This window comes from Aethalodelphis obliquidens, unplaced genomic scaffold, assembly GCF_003676395.1.
Source record: "Aethalodelphis obliquidens isolate GAN/ISIS:26980383/991018 unplaced genomic scaffold, ASM367639v1 scaffold28, whole genome shotgun sequence".
Lineage (NCBI taxonomy): Eukaryota > Metazoa > Chordata > Mammalia > Artiodactyla > Delphinidae > Aethalodelphis > Aethalodelphis obliquidens.
The window spans coordinates 18,723,444-18,741,788 of record NW_020837972.1 but is presented as its reverse complement, the minus strand read 5'-3'; the positions used below and the strand labels follow the sequence as shown (position 1 = coordinate 18,741,788).

The 18,345-nt window shown below is 56.0% G+C and overlaps 1 protein-coding gene across 29 annotated transcripts in view; it reads left to right on the top strand.

Annotated features, from left to right (window-relative positions):
* NCOR2 (nuclear receptor corepressor 2) overlaps positions 1–18,345 on the top strand; it is a 222,291-nt gene that overhangs the window by 30,821 nt on the left and 173,125 nt on the right. Inside the window, exon 1 of one of the 29 annotated variants that reach the window (XM_027125071.1) lies at positions 15,963–16,290. The exons of the other annotated variants lie outside the window; for them this stretch is intronic. The gene's annotated coding sequence lies outside the window, so the exon portion shown is untranslated. Of the gene's footprint in view, positions 1–15,962; positions 16,291–18,345 lie in introns of those variants that run through there. 29 annotated transcript variants of the gene reach the window in all.

Here is an 18,345-nt window from a genome sequence, read left to right as displayed (position 1 = left end):
GGAAACCGACGCACAGGTGGGTCACCTGTGCCACGTCTCAGCTGGAAGCAAAGAGCGGGGGCTAATTCTTTGACTCTCCCAGGGAACCTGGCAGATTCCTCCCCAATGCACCCATTTTGCAGCCAAGCAGACTGAGGCCCCTGTGGGGCTGGTCTGTGCCCACTGCCCTCCCTGTCCCCCTGCCGACCTGGTACATCTGACGGCAGGGGTCTCCCCAGAAAGCTTCTCTATCGGGGGAGTGGAGAGCGGTCCTAGGGGCACTGGCAGAGTTAGGGGTGTCAGGGGGAGGGAAGGCAGTCCAGGTGAGGGTCAGTGGGGTGGGCACAGGCTTGTTTGTTTTTTGTTTGTTTGTTTTTGTTTTGTTTTTTTGGCCATGTGGTGCGGCTTGTGGAGTCTTAGTTCCCCGACCAGGGATCAAACCCGGGCCCCAGCAGTGAGAGCGCCATGGAATTCCCAGCACAGGCTTGGAGGAGGGGATTCAGGTACTGGCCTGGCTGGTGGTAGAGGGAGGCATCTTTTATTTTATGTTCTTTTCAACCAGGAGAGGCAAGTGGTCCCAGGCGGGGACCCTGGAGCCTGGTTGCCTGAGTGCATATCTCTGTCTGCCGCTTGTGATTTGCATGACCTTGGGCAGGGTCCCGAGCCACCCAGTGCCTCAGTTTCCCCATCTGTAAGATGGGGATGGAATCAAATCCCCCCACAGAGCTGGTGATCCGTTGCTGAGATTTTTGGTTTCTGTATTTTTGTTGAAGCAGCCGGGAGCCCTGGCAGAGGAGGGAGCTGAATCTGCGGGTCCCCTCCCTGTGTCTTGTCCTTGCCCCGCGGGGACAGGGTGACCAGCTGACCCAGGCCAGGGAGAGGCAGTCATGTGGCCAGAGACGCCCCTGTGGGCGTGGTGAGGAAATGCCCCACCCCCACCCCCCACCCCCCAGGCTTCTGGAGAGTCAGGCCATTTGGGGAAGCAGTGGAAACCCATCTGGAGGGCATGTGGGGTGCCTAGCCCCTGTCCGTGCCAGTGAGGAAGGGCTCGTCAGTGGGTGCAGCTGCTGGGGCGCAGGCACTGGCCCCCCGCGAATGACAGCTTGACCCCTTCCTGGCTCTGTGTCACCGAGCACTGTTCAGCTGCTGGGGCTCGGGACGTGGGGCGTGGGCTGCTGCGAGCACCAGTGCTTAGTAGGTAGGAAGCGCTCACTCAGCGCTTCCAGCATCTTTCTTTACCTCTTACCGACTGAGCTGTTCTTCTAGGGCTGGGAAGGGTTGTCAGCCAGGCCTGGCCCCAAGGAAGGCCGGAGGAGGGTCTGAGGAGCCCCCAGCCCAACCCTTGGCGTCCGCGATGGGGTCAAGATCTGGCGCTCTCTGCTTAGCACTTCTGACTGCTGTTCCCTCATCAGGGCCACACCAGTGCGGTAGCGACTGCAGGGCAGCGTCCTGGGAGGGACAGTGGGGGGAGGTGGTTACCTGTGCAACCCCATTTTGCAGAGGGGCAAACTGAGACTGAGAGATAGGAAGGGGCCTCCCTGAGGCTGCAGCGCCGAGAAGCAGGTTAGGGGCGGGTTTCAGTCCTTGTCTGTGACACCCAGCCGTGGACTGGCGTCCTGGGTCTCTGGGGTGGTTCTGCAGTGGGCGGGCCTCCTGCAGACCTGGGTGCAAATCCCAGGGGAGCTGAGACACTTCCGTGCCTTGGCTTCCTCATCTGTCAAATGCTTGTCCTCCAAGGATTGCTGAGGGCACTACTGGGCACGTCCTGGCTCAGGACTGGCTGCTATTGGGAGGTTTTAATTTTCTTCATTCATTGAACGATTCTTTCTAAAGCACCTACTGTGTGCTGGGCCCTTTTCTGGGTGCTGGAGATAGAGCTGGGAATAAGCTGGACAAGAATCCCGTCCTCCCTGGGTGAGGCAGACAGTTCACAAGTCAGATACGTAGTGTGCCCTTCGGTGGGGAGCGCTGGGGTGAAGAACCAGCAGAGAGGGGGTTTGGGGAGTGTGTGGGTGATCTGGGGGGTTGCAGTTTCAAATGGGGGGGTCAGGGTGGGCCTCCCTGAGAAGGTGGCATTTGAGCAAAGACCTGCAGGAGGAGGCAAGGGAGCCTGCAGGTCTCTGGAGGAAGGGTTTCCCAGGCAGAGGGAACAGCCCGTGCAAAGCCCCTGAGGCTGTGTGGAATGGGCCTCCTGGATTGCAGGAGTCTGCATGAGTCAGACCTTGCTCCTTTGTTCCTGAGCCTTTGGGGGCCCCCAGTAGGCAGGAGGGAGGGACAGCCTTGGAGGTTGCCTGCTTCCTGAGCCAGGCCCTGGGCCCCACAGAGATGGGTTTTATCTTGGAACATGGGGGACACCGGTGGTGGTCCCCCCAGAGTGATCAGCCCAGCCGGGTTTTCTACCTGGCGTTCTCGGTGCCTTGGAAGTTGGAAGGAAGGCGGCCTTGCCTGGGGTGATCGTCCCTCCTTCTCCTCCGCCTCTCGGTCCTCCATCCATCTGCACCGCAGACCTAACGGAGAGCCTTCCTCCTGTGGCTGTTATCCGCTTGTCACTCCAGTGGCCCACCCGAGGACGATAAAAGGGCTTTTTGTCTGCAAGCACTTAGTTTCCTCCTCTGGGGCGATCCATCACGTCTGAGGGAGGCCGAGGCAGACAGACGGGGGAGGGGGCGGAGGGGGTCCCTCCCCCTGCCGAGGACTCCAGTGCTCTGAGGAGAGCCCCCTGGCAGGACCCAAGGGGCTCCTCAGCCCAGAGACAAGGCCTGTCTGGGGACAGGCAGGGGCGTCTGGCAGCGGGACCACCGGGGGGCATGGAGGCCGGGCAGATGCTTTGGGTTCCCCTCCTGAAGGCAGAGGCACAATATGGACCCCACATGGGAGGCCTTTTGAGACCCTCCTCATCTTGGGGGGGTGGCTGGGCTGGGTCTGGTGGGCCCGGAGTCAGGGGCAGGGGAGCAGGCACTTCTGAGAAAGAACCACAGTAAGAGGCAGAAGGGGAGACGTGTGCGGGTCGAGGAGGACAGAAGTCCTGGGTGATCATGTAACAGCAGCAAACACTTCAACACTGCACTGTCCTTATGCCCATTCTACAGATGAGGAAATGGAGGCACAGGGAGGTGATGTGACGTCCCCTGTGTGCAAGTGGCAGAGGGAGCCCAGCTCCAGAATCTTTTGTGAGGGTGGCGGTCCTGGGAGGAGGTGGCGTGTAGGCTTTGACCCTGCGGTGGTGGAGGTGGTGGAGGAGAGCGCTGGGTATCCCGGGCGGGGGAGCTGTGTGAGTGCGGGGCACCGTGGGAAAGTGGGGTTTGCCCCAGCCTTGAACCTCTCCCAGCATGGTGCCTGGTAGCAAAGAGAGGAGGGGGGAGGGGTTGGGGGTGGGTGGAGGCTGAAGGTGGATGGGAGGGGGGCGGCGGATCCCCTGGGGACGGCGGGGGACGTTCACAGGGCTGGGATGGGCAGAATCACACCTCTCTGGACTCTATTTGCCCCACCTGGGCAGTGGGTCGACGAGCTCTGCCCCTAGTTGGGGGGACGCTGGTCCCTTCATTGGGTGGAGGAGGAGAATGTATGGGTGGTTCTCTCTCCTTCCAGCTCAGGATGCTCAGCCCTGGGCAAGCTGTCCTTCCCCCTCCTTCCCCCCACTTCCCCTCCTCCCTGCATCCCCCACCTCTCCCTCCTCCTTCTTTTTCCTTCCCCTCCCCTTCCCGCAGCCCCCCTCCTTCTCCCCACAGGCCACCCTCAAATGACAGCAATTAATGGTGCCTCTGATGGCGGGCTGGGAGGACGAGGCTGACAGTTGAGCGCGTCTGTCTGCGGCTGGCCCTCTAATCGGGCCCGAGGGATGCCCCTCCTGCCATGGCTGCCAGGCGCTGCCTACCTGCTCCATCACTCCCAGGGCAGCAGCAGCCGCCTTCAGACAGGCGCATGGGAGCTGGCACAGAGCCCCTCAGTCCCTGAAGCCCCCTCCCTGCCGTCCTTTTCCTATTGTCTTTTTCCTTACGTAAATGAGTGGGCTCTGGGGTGACCCTGTCCTGCCCCAGTTGGTGTATATGTGATGGCCTGACTGCCAGGACGCCCCTTCTCCATCAGGATGTCTTCTCTGCCGGCCAGCTCCTGTCCCCAAGTGACCTCTAGGGCATACTGTCCTGCCCTCAGGGCCAGCTCCTCTCCACAGGGCCCTCATCCTTTTGTGTCCGCTCTCCCGGGAGGAGTGAGTTGGGTGGAGTCAAGGAGACTTGTCCTGTCCTGGACAGCAGGCATCAGTTAAATGCTGGAACCCTGGCAGTCTGGACCCTTCAGTGGTGGAGGCAGCTACCCAGGCTGGGAGTCTTGTGGCCGGGGGCTTATGTATGGTGGGGGGACAAGAAGCCTGGCCAGCCCTGTCCACACTGGGCCTGGAGCTTGCCCGTTCATCATTTAGCAGCAGCAGTAACGAGGCCCCTGCTGTATGCCGGAGCCTGCAGCAGGTAGTTTTACCTTGGTTCATTTTAGTGTACAGTAACTCCCCAAGGACCATGCTACTTATAACCCTGCTTTTGTAGATGACAGGCAGAGAGGCAAAGTGATTTGCCCTAAATGACCCAGGAAGGAAGGGCTAAATCTGGGATTCAGTCCTTACCTGACTTGTCCAGGGCTCATAAATCAGGGGCTTTGGGGGAACTTGAGGGGCAGTGAAGGAACCAGCAGACCTGACCTGGGCATGGGGATTGGAGTTAGTGGTGTTAATAATATATGTATATATTCTTCTGTTATAGTTAAAAAAAAAAAAAGCCTATTGAGATGTAATTAACCTGTAATAAGATACACCCATTTTAAGGGTTCATTTCCGTGAGTTTTGACAAATGTAAACATTCCTATAACCACCACCATCAGGTTGTAGAGTGTCTCCATCACCCCCAAAAGAATCTCCACCCACCCTGCACCAGAAGCAACCACTGATCTGCTGTCATAGAGGTTATAGAATCTTCTAGGTTTTCATAATAAAATTATCATAAAGTGTACTTTTTGGTGTTTGGGTTCTTTCACTCTGCGTGAAGTTTTTGAGATTCACTTGTCATTGTGTGCATATATGATTCCATTTGTTTATCAGTTCATGAGCTGATGGACCTTTAGGTTGCTTCTAGTTCTTGGCTATTAATGAATGAAGCTAGAAAGTCTTTAAACCACTTTGCTTTTTCTTGCCTTATTGCATTGGCTGAGGCCACAGGGTAGCAATAACTAGCAGCAGTTGGGGGTTTTAGGGTTAGCTAGCTTGTGAGTGTTGTTCTTAATAATCCCATCTGACAGTTGAGGAAAGTGAGGGTCTGAGAAGTCAGGTGACTTATCAAAGGTCATTTGGCGAGAGCTGGGTGCTTTCTCCTTCTCCAAGCTGGGAAGTACCAGCCCCACTGGGTGCACCGATGTGCTCGCTGGTCCAGAGGGTCACGTCAGGAATTGGTGACAGGGTGGCGGTGCCTAGAATCACCCTTCTTCCCCCTGGGTTTCCTCTGCTGGAGAGATGAAGGTGTAAAGGATGTTTTGCACCTTCCACCTTCCAGGCTGGCACTGAGCACTGTTGAGTGAATGTCAGGCTTTGCGTCTCAGTCACGGAGGTCTTCTGGGGAGGTATTTTGGGGCGAGGCAGGAGCATGGGGAGTGGGGGTAGGGACAGAGGAGGGGGTCCCCTCCTCCCTCGCCCGAGGGGTGTTAGCCAAGATGACTTTTCAGAGAAGGAGGACTGTAAATTAAATAAGCAATCCCGTAAATAAATAAGTAATGAAGTTAGTGGGGTGCCTAATTACATCAAATTCATAATTATGGATGGATGCCTGCCCGATAATTGTACTTGTTTTTAATCTTCAGCTCTGACATGTATCTCTTTCCGTCTGATAGGAATCCCTGCCCCCAGCTGGAGGGAGGAGGGAGGCGCTGCCTTTCTGGGCTCCCAGTGAGAGCTGGGTGGTGGTGGTCCCCCAGACACCAGGGATCCCGGTGGACTTGTCTTTATCCTGCAGTTGGGTTTCTAAACCTTTTGAAATTGCAGCAAATGATAGCAATAACAGTAACAGCGTTTATCACAGTAATCACGTTGCACTTTACCTGTTATAGTTTATATAATCTTCCAACCCCCCTGTGAAGTAGGGATCGTTGTCATTCCTACTTTACAGATGAAGAAACTGAGGAGCAAAGAGCTTAAGTGACTTGCCTGAGGTCACACAACCAGTGAGTTTCGAACCCAGTCTGTCTGCCCCAGAGCCCGCATCCTTCCAGGTCTTCTGACTTAGCCTCCAGGTCCTCTTGTGTGGGTTACCTGGAGCGCTGTCTCTGCTGAGCGTGTGCCCTTTGAGGGAGATGCTAACTTAGGGTGGCTCAAGGCACCCAGAGGCTTAAATGCTGAAAAGATCAGCTCATTCCTTCCAGGACTGCCGTAAATCCAAACAGAAACCATTCTGAACCAGGAAATAAAATTTTGTTTCATTTAATGACAAAGCAAAAGCCCATTTGCAGAAATTAAAATAGCCTCTTTCTAGATCTTCTCTTTCTTTTTTTGTGACTTTGATTTGCTGTCTCTTTGGACACTCGTTGTCCTGCCTGTGATAATGATCGTTAGACCCATTTTCCAGATGAGGAAACTGAGGCTCAGTGAGGTGGAGGGACTTGAGTGAGGTCACACAGCAGGTGGGTGCTGGGGCCGGCATTCTAACCAGCTCTTACCACCTGGTTTGGGGCCACATCAGGTCCCCGGCATGGAGGGGTCTGCCTCTCCTGTCCGAGAAGTGAAGGGCCTGTGCATGCCAAAGGCTAGCTTCGCTGGGGTCCTTGCTGTGCTGGGTGGCCAGGAGACCAGCTGCACCCATATCATTTAGGGGACAGAAAGGATGGCAGTGGCTGGAGGGGCAGTATCGTTCTCACACGCCGTCTACGCAGACCCCAGACCCCCAGCCAAAGTCACTGCCTCTTTCACGGTGTGCCCTGTGTCTCAGACATCTGACCCTGGCAGGGGCAGTGGGGCCTGAGCCCTTGGGATGCCCTTGGGATGCCCAGGCCTCCACCAGGAGTTGCCCCACTGCAGACTGCAGTGAGGGAGCATGTTTCACTTTCTGGGGTGCCCGATGGGGCCTGCATTTTTGGGAGTCAGCAGGGGCTGCAGCTTGGGCTGGTGTGGGGCATGTACACCCTTGTGCTGACTTCAGTCTCATGGGGTTTGGGGGCTCTTCTGCCCCTCCCTGTAGCCTGGGACGGAGAGGGGAGTTGAGGACGGACTCACATGAGGAATTGTGTGTGTCCCTGTTGCTCCTGAGGGTTGGAGCAATCCGGGGAGGCTGCCTGGAAGAGCTGGAACAAGCACATTGAATGAATAATAACAAACATACCTTGTAGGAACTCCTGCGTAAAGCACTTCAAACAGAACCAGGCACAGAGCAAATACTGCATTTATTACCCAAGCCAACATTTCCTGACTTCTTGCTTGCCTTAGTGCTATGTGAGAGTTTGCCATTATCATTATTATTAACCCTGTAATTTCTAATGATTCCTGCACATTTACTCTATGCCAGGCTGTGTTCTAAACGTATCATGTACATTCACTAATGTACTTCCTGAGGCAGCCCTACGAGGTAGGGGCTAGTATTATCATCCCCATTTTGTATGTAAGGATGCTGTGGGCGCAGAGAGGTTAAGTGGCTTCTCCAAGGTCACACAGCTGGCAGCTGGCAGAACTGGGATTTGAACCCAGGAAGCTTGACTCCACAGCACCTGCTGTTGATTATGGGGTCTGCAGGCACCACCTGCAGCCCTCCCTGAGCCTGGAGCCAGAATGAGTCCCTTGGCAGCGCTGCACCGGCGGTGGGCCAGCCTCCCCGTGTAACATAGGGCCCTCAGGCATGCAACAGCTGCTCTGGGCTGGTCAGGACTGGTCAGGACATGAGGGTCTGCTTCCTGCCTCCTTGCAGCCAGCCTGGTGTCCCCATGGCCTCCTGGGAGTGGGGTGTGATACACAGCAAACAAGACACCAGGGCCTCGCCTTGTGGATCCCACAGACTAATGGGGAGATGGGCAGTACAATAAACAAACATGCTACTGCAAGGCAGGGAAATGCTGGTTGTGGAATAACGCAGGGTGGGACGACCCTGCTTTCTGGGGGGCTCGTCTTAGGTAGAGGAATCAAGGGTGGTCTCTGAGGAGGTGGCAGTTGAACTGAGACCTGGACCATAAGAAGGAACCAGACCTATGCAAGGAAGAGGGATGAGCCAGCTAGGGGTGTGTGTGTGTGTGTGTGTGTGGGGGAACAGCATGTGCAAAGGCCCTGGGGTCATGATGTTTCAGGAATGTTGAGAGCCAGGGGCAGCAGGAGTAGTTCTCTGGATCTGAGGCTGTTCTATAGACCTCAGGGGTTGGGTCCTTTACCACATTTAAGGCAGAAATCAAGTTTAGTGGCTTTTGTTTCTCCCGTTTGTTCTTTTGCTGGTTGATTAATTTACATTTATTGGGCACTGGAATGTTCTGGATGTTTGTAGGCCGCTGGGGTCAGAGTGATGGAATTCAGGCATGGTTCGTGCCTTTGAGGAGTTTAGTGTCCAGAGGGAGAGGGTCAGTTAAGCAGTAAGGGTCATGTGGCCAGAGTTCAGGCTGTATCACTGGAACGTAACAAGTTTCGAATTTGCCTGTGGTCAGGACGGGCTTCTTTGGACAAGTATCAATTGAGGCGAGACCTGAGGGTGATTAGTTAGGGCTCCTGAGTTGTGGTGGAGACACATTCAGGTTTAGGCCACAAGGAGGAACTGATGGGAGCTCCTAATGGCAAAGTCCAGGGTAGGACAAGTTCAGGCATGGCTGGATCCAGGGGCTCAAAGCACACCTTGGAGAGCTGGCTCTGTCTCAGCTCTGCTTCCTTCTGTGTGGGCCTTCTTCTCAGGCAGGTTCATGCCACCAGCACAGCAAGCCAGGGGGGAGGGAGAGTCACCTGCAGCCCCAAGAATGGTACTCGTTTCTCTTTGCCACTTCCTTGCCAAGTGAGGCCTTCAGTGGTTGTTCAGCTATTTTTAACACTGGGGGCGGGGGGTGGCCAAGGCGAGGGAAAGGAGTGTCCCAAACTCAGACGCAGTCTGAGGAAAAGGAATGAGGCAAAAGGGAGGGGTGGGGATTGTGGCTAACTGGCATGCTGGATATTCTGATTTTTTTCCAAGAGAAGCTGGAAATCTGGATTTTATAAGCAATGTCCTAATTTTAAAAAAAACATTATGTGTGCCAGAAAGAGCTTCCCTGTTGGCCACAGCTGGCTGTCATCATTCTGTGGCCTCTGTTCTTAGCTGTGACTTTCATCTCAAAATATTTTGACCTCCGTGATCTGGGCAGACCGGTCCAGGGAATGTCACAGATGGTCCCAAGACTTGAGAATTCACGTTTAATGCCTCCAGAGAGACACCATTTCCAAAGGTGGAGGCCTGAGGCTGCAGAATTTCTCCCAGAGCCCTCCAGAGGAGCTCAGCGTGTTCTGAGAGATAGTAAACCCTAGTGGTTAGTGATGTAGATTTGGGCATCACCCCCCCCCCGCCCCGTGTTCAAATCCTGACTTTGCCACTACTAGCTGTGTGTCCTCGGGCAAGTCACTTCACCTCTCTGTTCCTTCGTTTCCCCATCTGTAAAATGGGGATGATAACACCCCGTGGGATTGCTGTGAGGCATCGAGGAGCACACAGGTGTGACACCTGTTCCCCCCAGTGCCTGGCACATTGCGAGTGTGTGTCCCTGGTCTGGGGTCATTTGTTCTTCCTGGGTTGGGTTCCGGCATCTGGCTGGTGGTGGCCAGGAGCTTTTCTGGACACCTCCTCCTTCCTCTGCTGCCCAGGCGTGGGCTCCCCTGCCCCAGCCATTGTTGCCAGTTGCTCTGTGCCCTTGGCTGCAGGATGGCACTGCCATTCGATGTGAGCAATTAGCCCTGCCTGCAGCCAGCTCACAGCTGCTGGGGGTGGGAGCGGCACCTTTTTCAAATAAAAAGAGGGACTTCCCTGGTGGTGCAGTGGTTAAGAATCCTCCCGCCAATGCAGGGAACATGGGTTCGAGGCCCGGTCTGGGAGGATCCCATGTGCCGCGGAGCAGCTAAGCCCGTGCGCCACAACTACTGAGCCCGCATGCCACAACTACTGAAGCCCGCGCGCCTAGAGCCCGTGCTCCGCAACGAGAGAAGCCATCACGATGAGAAGCCTGCGCACCGCAGTGAAGAGTAGCCCCCGCTCGCAGCAACTAGAGAAAGCCTGCGCACAGCCATAAATAAAAATAAATAAATAAATAAAAAGAGCACATGGGAAGCCAGCCCTAAGGGACAGGTCACTACCTTTAACCACAACTGCCAAGGGGTTCACTGTGATGCTTTTGTGCCTGGAAGAAGTAATGAAGTGCAGTGCATTTGGTCTGGGGAAGTCTCCGTTCAGGGGCAAAGGCTCCCCATCAGGGAGGCCCCTTTCCTGCCAACTGCCTGTGAGTGGCTCATGGGTACGTCTTTCAGGGAAGGGGGTCTGGGTTCTTTGGGGTCTGTTCTTGTCTGGCTCAGGCCGGGAGAGGGCCAGCTGCAGGGGGCCCCCTGGGAGAGGGGATGGATGATTTCCTCCAGATGCTCAAGCATTTGCCCCTGCAGCTTCCAGCCTGGTCCCCTGGAATCAGTGTGGAAAGGAGAGGAGGAGATGAGGGATGTTCCCCGGCATTTGATGCTGCTGAATTGGGAGTCTTGATTGTGACAGTGGCTTGAGTTGTGGTCCCCCAAAGAAATATCCACTTGGAACGTGTGAATGTGACCTCATTTGGACAAAGGGTCTTTGCAGATGTGATCAAGTTAATGGTCTAAGATGAGATCATCCTAGATTCGGGTGGGCCCTAAATCTGATGACAAAAGTCCTTATAAGAGAAGACACACTGGGGAGCAGGCCATGTGAAGATAGAGGCAGAGAGGGGAGTGATGTGGCCACAAGCCAAGGAAGCCTGGTACCACCAGGAGCTGGAAGATGCAAGGAAGGATCCTCCCCAGGAGCCTTTGGGGGGAACACAGCTCTGCTGACACCTTGATTTGGGGCAGCTGGCCTCCCGCACTGTGAAAGAACACCCTGCTCTTGCTTCAAGCTGTCCAGTCTGTAGTAACTTGTTTCAGCAGCCGTAGGAAACTAATGCAGTTGTGAATTTTATTTATTTATTTATTTATTTGTTTTTGTGGTTTTTTTTTGCGGTACGCGGGCCTCTCACCGTTGTGGCCTCTCCCGTTGTGGAGCACAGGCTCCGGACGCGCAGGCTCAGTGGCCATGGCTCACGGGCCCATCCTCTCCATGGCATGTGGGATCTTCCGGGACCGGGACACGAGCCTGCGTCCCCTGCATCGGCAGGCGGACTCTCAACCACTGCGCCACCAGGGAAGCCTTGAATTTTACTTTAATCACACGTAAAGATCTGTTTGTGGACTCTGAAGACCTACACGATCCCTAGGCTGACCTTCCCTGCCGTGCTGCGCCGGCACCTGGCTGCTCCTGGAAACTCACCAAGTGCGATGCAGCCTTACCTGAGGGCCTTTGCCCTGGCTGTTTCCTTGGCTCGGATACTATTCTCTGAGAAGTTTCCACGCCTGTCTCTCTTACTCCATCCAGGCCACTGTCGAGCCGTCACCACCTCAGAAACCACCAGTCCCTAGCTGCTGTCACTCCTTGAATTTCATTGCATCTTTATCTGTGGCTGAATTCCTCACGTTTCCCCAGGTTACCCCCACGAGGGCAGGGATCTTCGTCTTGTTCCTGCTTATTCTTTGTGCCCAGTGCCTATCACTGGCACTCCATAAATGTTCGCTGAATGCCTGATGTCTCCAGGCCTGAGGTCAGGGACTCTTAAAGGTAGACACGGCTTTCAGAAGATCAGTAAACTGGACTGGAATGGTGTCCATTCAACCAAACCACCGTTTTATTTATTTTGAATTGAGGCGAATTTCACATCACGTAAAATTAACCATTTGAAAGTGTACAGTTCATTGGGTTTTTTTAGTATGTAAACAAGGTTGGGACTTCCCTGGTGGCGCAGTGGTTAAGAATCCACCTGCCAACGCAGGGGACACGGGTTCGAGCCCTGGTCTGGGAAGATTGCATGTGCGCCACAACTACTGAGCCCGCATGCTGCAACTACTGAAGCCTGCGCGCCTAGAGCCCGTGCTCCGCAACAAGAGAAGCCACCGCAATGTGAAGCCCGAGCACTGCAATAAAGAGTAGTCCCCGCTCGCTGCAACTAGGGAAAGCCCGTGCACAGCAACGAAGACCCAACACAGCCATAAATAAATAAATAAATAAATAAATAAATAAATAAATAAATAAATAAAGGGAAAGCCCGTGCACAGCAAAGAAGACTCAACACAGCCATAAATAAATAAATAAATAATTGAACAAACAGACATTGTACAGGGACTTCCCTGGTGGTCCAGTGGTTAAGACTCTGCGCTTCCACTGCAGGGGGCATGGGTTCAATCCCTGGTCAGGGGACTAAGATCCTGCATGCCACGCGCATGGTGCAACCACAAAAACCCAAAGAAAACAAAAACAAAAAAACCAATGCTGTCAACCAACTCCTCTGTCTACTTCTAAAATATCTCCATCACCCCAAAAGGGGACTCTGAACCCAACAGCACTCACTGCCCATCCTGCCTCCTCGCAGCCCCTGGCAGCTACCAGTTGGCTTTGTCTCTCTGGATTTGCCAGTTCTGGACATTTCATATAAATGGGATCATACAAAATGTGACCTTTTGTGTCTGGCCTCTCGCACTTGCCATTGATGTTTTTGAGGTGCGTCCACGTGGTAGCATGAGTCCGTACTTCGTTCCTTTTTATGGCTGAAGAATCTCTCATTGTGCGGATGGACATCCACAGAATCATCTTGTAAGTGGCTTTTCAGATGAGGAAACCTAGGCTGCCCAGGGAGGGGGTAGTCACCGCCCAAATCTGGGAGCACTGGGGTTCAGTAAAGGAGAGGAAGAGGTAAAAACACAGCTGGACGTTTCTAGCTCCTTCTCTCTTTCTCATCCCCCAGCCCCCACCCTGCTCCCAACCTTTTTTTTAAACTTAATTAATTAATTAAATTTTGGCCGCGTTGGGTCTTGGTCGCTGCGCGCGGGCTTTCTCTAGTTGCGGTGAGCGGGGGCTGCTCTTCGTTGCGGTGCGCGGGCTTCACGGGCTCTAGGCGCGTGGGCCTCAGTAGTTGCAGCACGCGGGCTCAGTAGTTGTGGCTCACGGGCTATAGAGCGCAGGCTCAGTAGTTGTGGCTCACGGGCTTAGTTGCTCCGGAGCATGTGGGATCTTCCCAGACCAGGGCTCGAACCTGTGTCCTCTGCATTGGCAGGCGGATTCTTAACCACTGCGCCACCAGGGAAGTCCCCCTGCTTCCAACCTTATCTTGGAGCCTGGCCGGGTCAGGAGGCAGCCATGTGGGGAGGGAGTGAGTGGGGATCCCTTCCACCTGGAGCTGGATGCTGAGTGGGAGCTGTGACTGTGGGTCTCCTCTGGTCCCTTGAGCCCCCCCAGAGATGTAGTTTCTCTTAACCCTGACAGAGACAACAGGCAGGTGTGCCCCATTTCAGAGCTGAGCAGACTGATGTCTGCAGAGGCTGGGGGTCTTACCCAGGGCCACTTGGTCTAGGGACCCCTCCTGCCTCTTTTTGGGGACCCCATGCTTCTGTGGCCCCCATCACAGTGTATCCTGTAACGTCTTCACTTATCTTTTCCACCGTCCAAAGCTTTGCCCGAAGACAGGTTCCTAGAAGTACACGTTGGCGAATCTTGGTTTTTTCAGAGCACCGAGGGGTGCTCACCCTCAGAGGCGTGGGGGACGAGGCCTTCTTTTGCTAAGCAGACGACCATACACTCACTTATTCTGAATGTAAACTGGTTTTGGTGACTGGCTCTGCCTAGAGTGGGCTGCCAGGGGCTGTTTCTGGTTTTTGATGGTTTGCCATCTTCATAGAGTCACTCAGCAAACCATTTGCTACCCAGCTTCTTGGAGGAGAGAGACACAAAAAGTGACCCCGGAATGACGCAGCCCAGCGTCCAACCTGCCCAAAGCATAAATAGCTCTGGTGGGGATGTGTTACTCCTGATTCCAGGGCCGGCCTCTGAGAAAGTCTGGGTGCAGGTCTGTGTCAAAAGAAACAGAAAAGAACAAAAGGAGCCCGTGTGTTCTGAGCCTGCTGCTTTGGGCCCCGCCGCCTGCCCGTGTTTTGGTGGGGCCGGTTTGGCCCGTTCCTGGGCTTCATGGCCTCCTGGCAGTCAGGGTGAAAGTCGATGGGTGGGATCTTTGGTCTAAAAATAATAGCTTTTGGTCGCTCACGTCTTTCTGTGCCTTGTTTTCCTCACCTATGAAAGAAGGCAGATCTGTAGAATTCTTCCACAATACTCTGGGAGAGGCTGGAGGATGAGCTGATGAAAGTCAGCACACATGTGGCCTCCACGGGGGCCTCTTCACAGGTCACCTAGTGGCCATTCCAGTCCCCTGGCCAGTTCAGTGGCCAAGGACCTTTGTCACATACAAATGTGATCTGCCCCAAACACTCTGAATCCCTGCTGACTATACCCAATGGCAGGGTTGATGCAAGCCAGATTTGCCTGGTTCAAACCTCAGCTCAGCCACTTTCCAGCTGTGTGACCTTGGGCAAGCCCCTTGACCTCTCTGGGCCTGTTTCCTTCTTTGTATATTGGGTGCCCCTGCCTTTTGTTGTGCTGTCCTGAGGACAGCTGGGTTAACATGTGAAGTGCTTACACAGCGCTGGACACACAGTACGTGTTACCGTTAACTGTCGTTGTCGTTATTATTCTGGGGAGGGTCTCCAGTCCACGGAGTTCCGTGATTTGCCCAGAGTTCTCATGCTGTTCCTCCCCCACTCCTCTCCCATCGCACCCTGACCTTGACTTCTAATGCTCTCCCCGCTTCACCGCTGCACTCGGCCACACCATTTTTCTCTGTGCTTTGCAACACACCGAACTCCATCCGGCCTCCAGACCTTTGCAGTTGCTGTGCCTTCCGCCTGTGCTGCCCGTGCCCGCATCTGTATCCCGTGGGACCCCTCGGCATCGCTCAGGATGCCGTCTCAGGCAAACAGCATTGGGCCCAACTCCTGGTTGCTGGGGGCAGGGGAGCGAGCCTGGAGATCCCTCTGGAGCTTCCCCTGACACCTCATCGCTGGTGCTCGGAGCGCTGGGGCAGCAGAGCAGAGCCTGCCCGGCTGCAGATGGGAAACTGACACCCAGAGAAGCTCAGACCTGTCTCTGAGTCACACAGCTAGTTGCAGCCAAAGTTCAGACCCCTGGCTGACCACCAAGCCGTCCATTTTGGACTGTGTGCATGCGTGCGTGCATGTGTGTGTGTGTGTGTGACTGTCTCTTTTTACCCTCTGGGCCTGTCACTGGTACAACCCTGGTTCAGAATACCAATGTGAGGGGGTCAGGTTTGCTTTTCCTGAGATGACAAGGGCAGAAATATATTAAAGACAGAGCCTGCCCAGTGGCCATGTCACCCTGGAGACTGGAGGGCCGGGAAGGGACAGGGGCAGCGGCTTGGGTTCACGCCGGGTCCGGGCTGGGCCGGCCATGCTGCCCTCTGGGTGGACGGTCCGGCTGGGAGGAGACGGGTTAAGGAGGAGACGCTGGCCTGGAGCTCGCTTTCGCCTGCGAGCGGTGAACAGTGAGGTTTTTCTACCGAGCTATAAAAAGGCCTCCCCGTGTTTCAGCTCCCGGAGTGTCGGCTGGAAGCCCGCCAGGGTTACCATGGCGATGAGGAATTATTACTTACTGCCAAGGCTAGGAGAAAAAGCTCGTACTTTTGGCTTCCCAACGAGAGGAGTGGACTTATGTAATTCCCTGTGTTTATAGGCCCGGAGGGGCAGGAGGCAAGCAGGGATCCTGGGGCCCAGCGCCGCGCTTTCACCCTGCTGTGGGTCGGGTGGTCCCGTGGGTGGTCCCTGGGGGACCTCTGCCCACCCCGTCTACGGGGGGCATCGGGCCGGGGGCCTGGGGGGCCGGGCCGGCTGCAGGGCCCCCCCCAGCCGGGGCGGGAGCCCGCAGTCTCGCGGGAAGGCGGCACCGCTGCTCGGCGGGGCCGCCCCTCTCCCGGGTCAGCCCTGGAGGAAGGATGGGTTTGAGGTTGGCCACGGCGTGTCCTCTGGAAGCCAGCAGGACAGTGTGTGTGTCTGGACTCCGCTGACCCACGTGCTGGCGCCTTCTACTTCTCTTTCTTTTTCTTTTCTTTTTGTTTTTTCTGTTTTTGTGGGAGAGTTCCTTCAAGTTGTGTTTGGAGCTGACGTGAGCGAGAGGCCGGTCATGTGCTCGGGTAAGAGAAGTTTCCGGGCTTGGCAGTGGGCAGGGAGATGTGGTGTGACCCGGCCGCCCGGCGGGGGGAGAGGGGGCAGAGATCAGGGGCCACAGATCGCAGGAGGACCGGGACCTGCGCCGGAGACCCCATTTGGTGGCCGACGGGCTTGTGCTCTGACGCCCCAGTTCTGCCCCGGCAGGTGGGCGATGGCTGGGGCACAGTGGTCCCTGACGCCTTATCAGAGTTGCTGAAGCCCCAGAAAGGGTGCTGGGCAGGCAGGTGGCCCGGGAGGATGGGAGCGATGCGTGGGGGGCACAGTGCTGCTTTCCCGGAGCCCCCGTACTGTGCGCGTCCCTGCGGGGGAGTGGGCAGGGCCAGGGATGTGGTGCTCCTGGCGTCTGTTCATCGGTGTTGGCCCCGGGGGGTGGGTTGGGGGCCTGGGGATTTGGGGGGCCGGTGCCTCAGTGGCCATGGAGCGAGGGGGGGGCAGGTGCAGGCAGCGCTGCGACTGCCCCGGCGCCCGGCTCCCACCGCGGTGGCTGTTGGCTGGGCGCCCGTGTCTGGTTTGAAATCAGCGCCACTGGCCCAGGCTTGCCCAGGGACCTGGCAGCGAGGAGCTGGGATAAACACTGGAAAGTTGGAAGGGCTTCCCGAGCTCACAAGGAGCCCTTAGTTGCAAGCGGAGGGGATGAGGGAGTGATTTGTCCTGAGGTCTGGGTGCGCCGGGGCCGTTGGGAGGCAGCGGGACGTCTCGTGGGGCGTGTGAGCACAGGCCGGGGAGGGCTGGGTTCCCAGACGGCGTGGCTTGGTTGCCACGGACCCGGGTTTGAATCCTGGTTCTGTCCCTTTGTACATTGGGCCTCCCCTGTGCGAACCTCAGTTTCCTTGCCTGTCAAATGGGGCAGTAATAGGGGCCACACAGGCGTGAGGATGAGGTGGGGGGAGGGACGCAGGCTCCTGGTTCGCTCTGTGGCCAGACTGCCTGGGTTCACATCCCGGCTGTGTGACCTTGAACAAGTCACTTCACAGCTCTGAGCCTCGGTTTCCCCATCTGGCAAATGGATACTTCATCTGTCTCCACCCCTAAGTTGTTGAATGGCGTTAAGGGGGCTAATGAATGGTCCCTGCGCCACCCCTCACAGACAGGGTGACCTTGGACAGGTCGTGGAGCCCCATGGAGCCTCAGTTCTCCTGTCCATTCAGGGAGAGCAGCCCACACATTGCCTTGGAGAAAGCCGTGACACACCCGCAGGGGCCTCAGGTGGGCAGGTGTGGGGAGGCTCCGTCAGTGTAGACCACAAGCTTGCATTAAGTTAGTTACATCTTGGTCTCCATCGGTTTTTCTTTTCTTCCCTGTTGAGAGCCCTCCTATTTTATAGAAGTGAAACTCCAGCGACGTGAGAAGGGTCCCTCCCCAGCCCCAGCCTCGGTCTGCATTTGGACCTGGGCTGCGGTCCCTGGGGCTTCCCCAGTGCGTGCCTATTTCTGCCCTGTCCCTCACCAAGCCTGGGCCAGGCACCCCGACGGTGCCTGGCGTGGCTGGGGGCCGGGTGCACAGGGCTGGCTCTCCCGCCAAGGGTGGCAACTGTCCTGTGTTTGTAAGTGACACCGGATGCTGGGCCAGTGGCTGGCTCGGGGCCTCTCCTCTGAGGCCAGCAGGAACCAGTGGGGAATTCCCTGGTGTCCAGGCTGCCCACTCCAGCTGCCCGCTGTCCCACTGTCCTTAGGCCTCTCCTGGGGACCTCGGGAAAGGCCTGTGCAGCAGAGGATCCCACGCATGTCCCTTTGCTGCCCCCAAGCCCTCAGTGCCCACCTGGGTCAGCCACAGAGCTATGTTGTTGCCACCACTACCCTGCCCTGAGGGTCTTGGGGACTTGATCCCCCATCCACAGAGAAAGACAGTCACATGTGGTGGCTCAGACCAGAGGTCTGAGGAGAGGAGCAGAGGAGACCCTTGCGGTGGAATTGTCCTGCATTGTTGGTGGTGGCTACACGAATCTACACTGAGATAACAGTGCATAGATCTACACACACACACACACACACACACACACACACACACACACACACACA